Raw genomic sequence first — 10,677 nt, 5'->3', positions numbered from 1 at the left:
ACCAAAAAAAAGAAAAATAGTGTCCCTACCCAAATATTTAGTTCCTTTTGCCTTTAATCACCCTCCCACTTCCCCTGCAAATCTTCATCCCTCTCTAATTCCTGTCTCTTTTGTCCTAAAGCCCAGGAAGCAGTGACGCTTGGTACTTGCAGGACCTTAGATTAAGCATCAATGGATCAGTGCTAGGGCCCTCCTGACCCACTGAAAGAGGGTCCACAGTTCCTCTCAAGGGAGTTCTTGGTTTGGGAGAGGGAGAGACTCCTGCACTCTCTAGCTTTTTATCAGCTGCTGGGCAAGCCCTACAATTGATTTTAGAGATGCCTCTAAAATTTGAGTTACCTGCAACCCAGAAGCTGCATCTGGAGCTGGAGCTGGTAGCAGAGGTGGTACTGCAGGGAAGTCTAGCTCAAATTCTGCTTGTAGGCCTTCCTCTGGAAATGCTATATTATTTTTTGAATGAATGAGGCCCAAGCAGCACCTTCCCAGATAACTGAGAGGCCCTGAGTCTCTTCCGGCAGCTCTCAGGGACCACTTTTCTAACTCTCCAAAGATGGGGGCCCCAGATATGGAACCTCAGATCTTCTTTATTTTTTTATTTTTATTTTTTTTGTGCTCTTAAGATGAATTCATGGTTTATTAATATGTATCAATAAAATTGACTTGTTAAAAGATGTTACCATACATTATTTATTCATTTCAAAGATATAAATTTTTGTATATCAAAGATATAAAGTTTTGTATAGGAAAGGAAAATGAGGAAGAGGTCAGAGCCCAGAATAATCATTGACAGAATTAATTGTAGATTCTGTTAAGGGCAACAGTATCACAGGAGATCTTGGACACAGACCGGTTGGCACAGATACAGTTCTCAATTATATTTTTTCCCCAATAATGGAGCTGGGCAGAAAGGATAGGGATAGGTGCAGTGAGAAACGTGTTCTGGGCAAAAATGAAGAAAACAGCCTTTGCCACAAATTGGTCAGTGATGATGGACGGGTAGTGCAGAGGCTTGCAGATGGCCACATAGCGGTGATAGGCCATGACCAGGAAGGTACATGATTGCATGGGCAGTAAGTTATTCATGATGAACATCTGGAGGAACCAGGCTGAGAAGCTGATGGACGTGAGGTCAAAGCAGAAGATGGCCAGGACATTGTGGCTGACAGTGATACAGAGCATAATGTCCTGCAGGGAGAGGAGGCTGAGCAGGGAGTACATGGGCTCATGCGAAGAGGCCTCCAGCTGGATGATGTCAGGAGGGTGGTGTTGGCCCCCACAGCCAAGAAGAAAAGGAGGCCCAGGGGCAGGGAAAGCCAGTGCTTGCAGCTCCAGGCAGGTGTCAACTTGCAACCTTCCTCTACCCCACAAATTCTTTTAAGCCTATCATCCAGTCTCCAGCTCTCTGAGGCAGCTTGGTTTACTTATTTCATGTCAGTGAGGTCATGTAGTATTTGTCCTTCAATGCCTGGGTTGCTTCACTCAACATGTAGTTCTCAAGATTCATCCATGTTATCACATGTGTTTATAGTGTTTTCATTCTTAAAGCTGAGTAGTATTCCATTGTATGTATATACCACATTTTATTTATCCATTCATCTGTTGATGGTCATTTGGGTTGATTCCAACTTTTGGCAATAGTGAACAAAGCTGCTGTGAACTTGGTGTGCGTATATCAGTTTGTGTCCTGCTTTCAGTTCTACTGGGTATATACCCAGCAGTGGAATTGCTGGGTTATATGTCAAATCTATAGCTAGTTTTTTCAGAAACCGTCAAACTGTCCTCCATATTGGCTGGATCCTTCTGCTTTCCCACCAGCAGTGGATGAGTATTCCCATTCCCTCACATCCTCTCCAACAATTGTAGTCTTTTGATTTTTTGATAGCTGCCAGACTTATGGGAGTAAGATGGTATCTCATTGTTGTTTTGATTTGCATTTTCATAATAGCTAGGGATTTTGAGCATTTTTTCATGTATTTTTTAGGCATTGGTATATCATCTTTGGAGAAGCATCTGTTGAAATCTTTTTCCCAGTTTTTAAATGGGCTGTTTGTCTTTTTATTTTCAAGATATAGGAGTTCTTTATATATGCAAGATAGAAGTCTCCTATCAGATATATGGTTACCAAATATTTTCTCCCATTGTGTAGGCTCTCTTTTCACTTTCCTGACAAACTCCTTTGAAGTGGAGAAGCTTTAATTGTGAGGAAGTCCCATTTATCTATTTGTTCTTTTGCTCCTTGCGTTTTGGTATGAAGTTCATGAAGCCATTTCCTATTATAAAGTCCTGTGGATGCTTCCCTGCTTTGCTTTCCAAGGTCGTTGTGGACTTGGCTCTTATATGTAGGTCTTTGATCCATCTTGAGTTGATTTTTGTATAAGGTGTGAGTTGGTAATCCTCTTTAATTCTTTTACATGTGGATATCCATTTTCAAAGCAGCATTTGTTGAAGAGGCCATTCTCTCCCAGTTGAGAGGGTTTGGTGGTCTTATCAAATGTTATATGTCTGTATATATGAGGATCTATATCAGAGCTCTCAATTTGGTTCCATTGGTCAGTGTTTCTCTCCTTGTGCCAATACCATGCTGTTTTCAATACTGTCGTTTTGTAGCATGTTTTGAAGTCAGGTAGTGTGATTCCTCCAATTTCATTTTTCTTTTTCAATATGTCATTGGATATTGGGGCCTCTTTCCTTTCCAAATAAATTTCATAGCTAGTTTTTCTAGGTCATTTAAGAATGCTGTGCTGATTTTTATTGGGATTGCTTTGAACATGTAGATCAGATTTGGTAGGATAGACATCTTAATAATATGTAGTCTTCCTATCCATGAACAGGGAATATTCTTCCATTTATTTAAGTCTTCTTTGATTTCCTTGAACAGTGTTGTGTAGTTCTCTGTGTATAAGTTCTTTACCTGTTTAGTTAAGTTTATTCCTTGGTTTTTGATTTTTTAAATTTACTATTGTAAATTGTATTTGTTTCTTGATTTCCTCCTGAGCTTGCTCATTACTGGTGTACAGAAATGCTACTGATTTTTGCGCATTGATCTTATAACCTGTGACTGTACTGAAATCTTTTATGAGTTCCTGAAGCTTTGTTGTAGACGTCTCAGGGTTTTCTATGTAGAGGATCAAGTCATCGGCAAATAATGAAATTTTGACTTCTTCCTTTCCAATTTGGATGCCTTTTTTAATCTGGTTCTTCCCTCAGTGCTCAAGCTAGTACTTCTTAGACAATGCTAATTAGAAGGGGTGATGGTGGGCGTCCTTGTCTTGTTCCTGATCTTAGAGGGAAAGATTTTAGGATTTCACCATTGTGAACGATGTTGGCTGTGGGTTTTTCATAAATACCCTTCATCAGAGTCTAAGAGACAGATAAGGTAGATACAACCCCAGGTATTGGTTCTTTTGAGGGATAAAGAGACCCACGGGTTCTATGGTCATGGCAGAAGGGGTTCACTGCCATGACAGATGGCCCTTCTTTGGAGCTGGTGTTTCTGCGTGATGGAAATGGACTCAGAGGGGATCTCTTTTCACAAGACTTGCATGCTACTTTATTGGAATTGTAGTTGGTGCTGGGTTTAAGATATATGTAGGGGATTTGAATCTCTGGACTGATAATATGACACCCAGGCCCAGAGCCTCAACAGACTTCAGCTCCTACACTTTGACTTATTGGACTTACTCCACTCAGCTAACATGGAGTTGAAGAAGGTCAACCACCACAACATGGAGCCTAGAGTGTCTACAACTAGAAGCGGGAAGAGTGCATCCAGTACCCATGTGGAATCTAAGCCCTCACTTGACATAGGTGTGCAATGGACACAACCAATCCAATGTCCACAGAGGAAATGTGAAATGGGTGTGGGAACGGTAGCCATGGGGGCTGCTGGGTGTGGGGAACGGGAGGAAGAGATGAGATGTGGAGGCGTTTTCGGGACGTGGAGTTGTCCTGGATAGTGCTTCACGGACAATTACGGGACACTGTAGATCCCCCCAGGGCCCACTGGATGGAACGTGAGAGAGTCTGGGCTATGATGTGGACCATTGACTATGGGGTGCAGTGATGCTCAGAGATGAACTTACCAGGTGCAATGGATGTATCACGATGATGGGAGAGAGTGTTGCTGTGGGGGGAGTGGGGGGCGGGGGCGGTGGGGTTGAATGGGACCTCATATATATTTTTTTAATGTAATTTAAAAATAATAATAATAAATAAATATTTTAAAAAAAAAAAAGAAAAAGAAAATTTCCTTGTATTCTGAAATTTTTGTAGTGTTTTTATCAGGAAAGGATGCTGTATTTTGTCAAATGCTTTTTCTGCATCTATAGATATGATCATGTGATTTTTTCCATTCAATCTTTTTACATGGTGTATTACATTGATTGGTTTTCTTATGTTGAACCATCCTTTCATACCCAGAACGAATCTCACTTAGTCATGTTGTAATTGTGTTTAATGTGTTGTTGAATACGATTAGCAAGTGTTTTCCTGAGGATTTTTGCATCTACATTCATTAGAGGAATTGGTCTGTAATTTTCCTTTCTTGTGGTGTCTTTGTTTGTCTTTGGTACTAGGGTAATGTTGTCATCATAGAATGAGTTAGGCAATGCTTTGATTTTTTCGAAGCGTTTCAGCAAGATTGGCATTAGTTCTTTCCAGAATATTTTGTAGAATTCACTGGCGAAGCCCTCTGGCCCTGGGCTCTTCTTAGTTGGGAGATTTTTAATGACTGATTCTATCTCTTTACTTGTGATTGGTTGACTAAGAAAATCAATTTCTTCTTTCGTCAATAGAGGCAGCTTATATGTTTCTCAGAATTTGTCCATTTTCTGTAATTTGTCCTTCTTGTTAGAATATAGTTTTTCAAAGTATCCTCTTATGATAGTCTTTATTTCTGTGGGGTTAGTGGTGATATCTCCTTTCTCCTTTCTTATTTTGTGTATTTGAATCTTCTCACTTTTTCTTTATTAGTCTAGCTAAGAGTTTGTCTATTTTATGGATCTTCTCAAAGAACAGGCTCTTTTTTTATTTATCTTTTCAAGTGCTTTCTTATTGTCTATTTCATTTAGTTCTGCTCTTATCTTTGTTCTCTCTTTCTTTTTCTTCCTTTGGGGTTACTTTCTTATTTTTCTACTAATTCCTCCAAGTGTGCAGTTAGTTCTCCAACTTTAGCTCTTTCTTCTTTTTTGATGTATGAATTTTTGGCTATAAATTTCCCTCTCAGTACTGCTTTTGAAGTATCCCAGAAGTTTTGGTATGTTGTGTTATCATTATCATTTGTTTCAAGATAGTTATTAATTTCTTTTGAGATTTCCTCCCTGACCCACTGTTTTTCTAAGACTGTGCTGTTTAATTTCCATATTTTGTTGCAGCATCTGTGTCTCTGGCCCTTGCAGATTTCCACCTTCACTCCTCTGTGGTCAGAGAAATTATTTTGTATGATTTTGATCTTTCTGAATTCACTGAGACTTTTTTTGCGGCCTAGCACATGGTCTGTCTTGGAGAATGATCCATGTGCACTTGAGAAAAATATATATCCTGATATATTTGTGTGTAATGTTCTGTATATCTCTATTAGGTCCAGCTCCTCTAATGTACTGTTTAAAGTTTTTGTTTCTTTATTGAATTTCTTTTATGATGTCCTGTCCAAAGTTGATAGTGGTCTATTAAAGTCCCCCACTATTAATTTTAGAGGCATTTATTCTGTCATTTAGTATTTCCAGTGTTTGCCTCACATGTTTGGAGGCGCCCTTGTTAGGAGCATAAATGTTTCTGATTATTTGTTCTTCTTGAAAGATTATCCATTTCACTAATATGTTGTCTCTCATAATTGTTTTGCATTTCAAGTCTATTTTGTCTGATATTAATGTAGCTACTCCTGCCCTTTTTTGGTTATTGTTTGCTTGTAAGATTGTTTCTCAGCCATTCATTTTCAACCTCCTTGAATCCCTGGGTGTAAGATGAGTTTTTGTAGACAACATAGATGGGTCATATTTCCTTATCCAGTCTTCCAGGCTGTGTATCTTTACAGGTGAGTTTAATCCTTTGATATTCAGTGTTATTACTTTCAAGGAATTACTTGTATTACCCATATTTTGTTTGGATTTGTGCTTGTCTTCTGTTGTTAGATTTTTTCCCCTCTTTTTATAGTTTCAGTTGTTCTTACACTCTCCGACACCTCTGTCTCTTCTTTTTTTTCTTTCTTCCTGCATAACTCCCGTTAGTATTTCTTGAAGTGTAGGTTTCTTATTGGCATACTCTCTTAGTTTCTGTTTATCTGTGAATATTTTGAACTCTCAATCGTTTTTGAAAGCTAGCTTTGATGCATAGAGTATTCTTGGTTGGAAATTCTTTTCTTTTAGTACCTTGACTGTGTCATACCACTGCCTTCTTGGCTCCATGGTTTCAGATGAGAGAGCAACACTTAATCTTATGGAGCCTCCTTTGTATGTGATGCTTCTCCTTTCTCTTTCTGCTTCTAGTATTTTCTCTTTATCTTGTGCATTGGATAATTTGACAAGTACATGTGTTGGGGTAGATCTGTTGGTATTTATGGTGTTCGGGGTGTGTTTTGCTTCCTGGACATGTACGTCTATCTCCCTCAATAGGTTTGGGAAGTTTTCAGCCATTATTTCCTCCAACACCCTTTCTGTCCCCTTTCCCTTCTCTTCTCCTTGTGGGATGCTGATAATACACATTTGTGAGTTTGCATTGTCGTTCAGGTCCCTAAGTCCCTGGTGGATTTTTTCTATCTTTTTATTGATTAATTCTGCTATCTGTTTGACTGCAGATATACTGTCTTTCACATCACTAATTCTTTCCTCTGCCTCTTCCAATCTGCTGTTATTCACTGAGAGTGTTTTCTTGATTTCTTGAATTGTGCTATTCATCCCCATCATCTCTGTCATCTTTTTGTGCATGATCACAATTTCTTCTGTATGTACTCCCAAATCTTTTCTTAATATGCTTAATCTCTTCCTTTACTTCATTGAATTGGTCCATGATACATGTTTTGAGAGCTTTAATTATTTGTTCAGTGTTCCACTTCTCTTCCTGGTTTTTAGTTTGTTCATTGTATTGGGCCATGTTTTCCTGATTATTGGTATGGTCTGTCGTTTTTTGTTGTCTGGTCATCATTTTATCTTGTTGGGTTTATTCTGTTGATTCTCTTCTTATTCGAGCCTTGGGGTTTAATTAGTTGTTGTTTTGGTGTGCATGTTAAGTCTTCTCTTTGTCACTTTTTATTCTTATTCTTTTTCCCTGTTGTTGGCTTGAGGAAACACCAATTGTGCTTCTGTCTTTCCAGATCGCTGTTCAGACACCTCTTGCCCTGCAGGTTCCCGAAACACCCTGCTCCATTATCACACAGCCGGTCTTTTGTAAGAGAAATGATGACAGTGTACTTACTCAGACACCATCTTGCCACCCTCAGATCTACTTTAGAAACAGGAAAATATATTTGACCATGGCCACAGAGCCGGAGAGGTACGAGTCAGAACTCTTCTTCATAGGAAGAAGAAAACAGTAATTATGAACAACCCCAGCACCCCAGAAGCCCATTATTCCAGAGACAGACGCTGATCGAATGCTTTCCATGGCTAATCCCTGTTAATCCTAGTATTAACCCTATGAAATTTGTCCTGTCTCCCCTACTTGTCAGAGTAACGAGCTGAGTCTCAGGGAGGTGATGTGACATTCCCAAGGTATACTGCTAGTATGTGGCAAATGGGTGTGTGTGTGTTTTGAGGTGCTCACTTTGTTGTTTTTTTTAAAGATTTATTTATTTATTTCTCTTCTCTTCCCCCATGCCCCAGTTGTCTATTCTCTGTGCCTGTTCACTGCGTGTTCTTCTTTGTCTGCTTCTGTTGTTGTCAACGGCACAGGAATCTGTGTTTCTTTTTTTGTTGCATCATCATGTTGTGTCAGCGCTCCATGTGTGCAGCACCATTCTTGGGCAGGCTGCACTTTCTTTCTCACTGAGCGGCTCTCCTTATCAGGAGCATTCCTTGTGCATGGGGCTCCCGTACACGGCAACACCCCTTCGTGGCACGGTACTCCTTGCATGCATCAGTACTGCACGTGAGCCAGCTGTACATGGGTCAAGGATGCCTGTGGTTTGAACTGAGGACCTCCCATGTGGAAGATGGATGCCCTGAACACTGGGCCAAGACTGCTTCCCTGTGCTCACTTTGTAAAGAGAAGGTTTAGGACCTCTTGGGTGGTAGTCAAATCTCTGTAGCTGCATAGGAAGTTGATAATGATAGAGAAGTCCCTGTACTGGAAGGCAGGCATCAGGTATCCCACCAATGTCTCTAGCTTGCCAGCTTTGATTTGCTTCATCACATTAGTCTTGGCTGAACTCAAAGCTGACACATTTTCACACAGGTTAGAACAACAGAGGGAAATGTGATTCTTTTTTCTGCTGTGATACCAGAATGATAAAAGATAAAATAACAATAGTAACTATTGCTGGCTGCATGTACTTAAGACTCCACCTTCATAGACTGCTCTTGGCAACTTAACTGAGTTGGCCCCTTTCCAAGTTATCTTCTCTAGTTATTAAAATTTTAAGTATGCCCATACTTCAACCCAGCATCTCTGTTCCTTAGATGTGTGAAGAGCATTAGAATAGAGAGAAACATGATCTCCATGCAGCAATGTTGAGATACAACAAAAAGGAATTACAAGAAGTGCCATCAGCAATGAGAGGCTAAATATCTGTCGAAAAAATATCTGTGATACCCCACATCCCTTTGTTAACATTCTTCAGTCCAGTCCCTTCATCTCAGGGTCACTGTGACATGTTCCTCAGGATAGCAAGTTACAGGAGAGGGATTTATATAGCATTATCCCCTCATCCTCATTTGGTAAGAAAGTCCTGGTAGGCATGGTGATTAGTGACCTTGGAGAAGTTGTGTAAGGACAGTGATGCAGAGTAATGCACAGGATACCTGGGTCAGGTAATAAATACAACCAAAGGAATCACAAAATGCTAATACTCTCACGGTGCAAAATGAAGTAAAAGTACTATAAAGCATCTTTTCTGTATTACTACAAAAGATAGGGATAGTGGCTACACATGGACGATGTAGGGCCTTTGCACTGGGATCGGGGGAGTGATGTCAGCTCAGATACCTTGTGAGTGGGGCCCTGGACCAGTAATCAGGAAAACCCTGGGAGGGAGCTTGGGGAGTTGCCAGGCTGGGGTATTACTGTCTTGGTGCCTGGGAATAGAGACTGCTCTGCACCCACTGTCACCTCTGGCATGCATTGGTCCTTATTGGTAGCGTGGTGCGCCTGCATTTTGCATGACAAAATGGTGTATATGACTCTTATCCAGCTTTTCACCAAATTCCCAATGGGGTTCTTCAAAGACAGTGCCCAGCAGCCAGGCCTGGAAGAATCAGGTTCCTGCCTTGCCATCACCACCTGGGATGATCCCACATGTTGTTGTTCTCCCCATGTTAGAACAGAACACTGTCTGCATGGACATCCATGAGGAAAGGAAACAACAGCTTTTGCTTAAAACCTGGGCAGATCATCCCCAACCCATCATTCCCTATCCTGTCCTGGTAGCTCTGATCTGGAAATGAACATTATAGGCCCACCAGGATCCCATCCCACCTAGAACCGGCTCCTGCCCTAGGCCTGACCACCCCGGATAGTCCTGCACTCCACACACACATGCTGGGGGTGAGAATTGCTTAGAGACTGCCCAGAAAGGATCTCAAGTGTTTTCCTGGTATTCATTCCCCTGCCCTGTGTCACATGTATTTCCTTTGTGTGTTTCCTGCTAAATGGCCGCATTCCTCTGTGGTGAAGGCTTAGCCTATTTAAATCAACACTTGTACCAACACAGTCTTTCCTGCAGGTGATGATAGACCTGAGAATTTCAAAACCCCAGTATTGAGTAGGTAGAGCTCTCTTCAGACCTTATTCCTCCTCCTACCACCTCTGTGACCCTGGAAAAGGCATTGTGCCTCCTCTTGGTTCTTCTAGTCTCCCCCCCTGAACCATGAAGATCATTCTAGATTATATGAAAATTTAGCAGATATATATGCATAGTCTCTATAAGTCTTGTGGGATGTTGTCACAGACACGTAATACATGAATTTAGAGATGGAGGAATGACAAGAAGGTATGGGAGGCATCAGGAAGTTCAACCCAATACAGGACTCTTTCATGTTGATATACTCTTGGGAAAATAACTTCCCTCCTTGGCTTCATTTGCCAAGAAGAAGTGTGGGGAAACAGGTCATGTTCGTGTCACAGACAGAGGTTCTAGACACTCAGTGAGCTGTGAACTGGAGGGCTGTAGTAGGCTAGGACCATCAGCTTGTAAGGGGCAGCTATCAGTTAAACAGTTGCAGGCTGATGGAGTTTTGTGTGCTCTAACAATTCTAAAGAGGAGGCATGCTTCAGTGTAATTTCATGAGCCTCCAAAGGCAGAGAAGTGAAGAAGAAGAAGATGTCCAAGAGATTGTAAGCATGAGAAGGACTCCAGCCTGCAGTCCTGCCTTGAAGATGGAGGGAGATGTGGAAAGCATGAGAAAGAAACAAATTTTCCAATCCCCAAAATGATTTTAGATATGGACTTTCCCTAGAATCTCCAGGGAAAAACGGTCCTGGGGACCCTTTGATTTCTGCCTGGTAAGACTCTGATTAGTGCTAACCTCA

General features: G+C 41.0%; 1 pseudogene; it reads right to left on the bottom strand.

The window, feature by feature from the left end:
- Nucleotides 1-691: 691 nt before the first annotated feature.
- On the bottom strand, nucleotides 692-6,920 carry LOC101431841 (olfactory receptor 56A1-like; annotated as a pseudogene).
- Between the last annotated feature and the right edge of the window lie 3,757 nt (nucleotides 6,921-10,677).

The sequence above is a fragment of the Dasypus novemcinctus genome, chromosome 28 (assembly GCF_030445035.2).
Source record: "Dasypus novemcinctus isolate mDasNov1 chromosome 28, mDasNov1.1.hap2, whole genome shotgun sequence".
NCBI classification, from domain to species: Eukaryota; Metazoa; Chordata; class Mammalia; order Cingulata; family Dasypodidae; genus Dasypus; species Dasypus novemcinctus.
The sequence above is the reverse complement of the archived record's forward strand: the minus strand, read 5'-3'. Positions and strand labels throughout refer to the sequence as shown.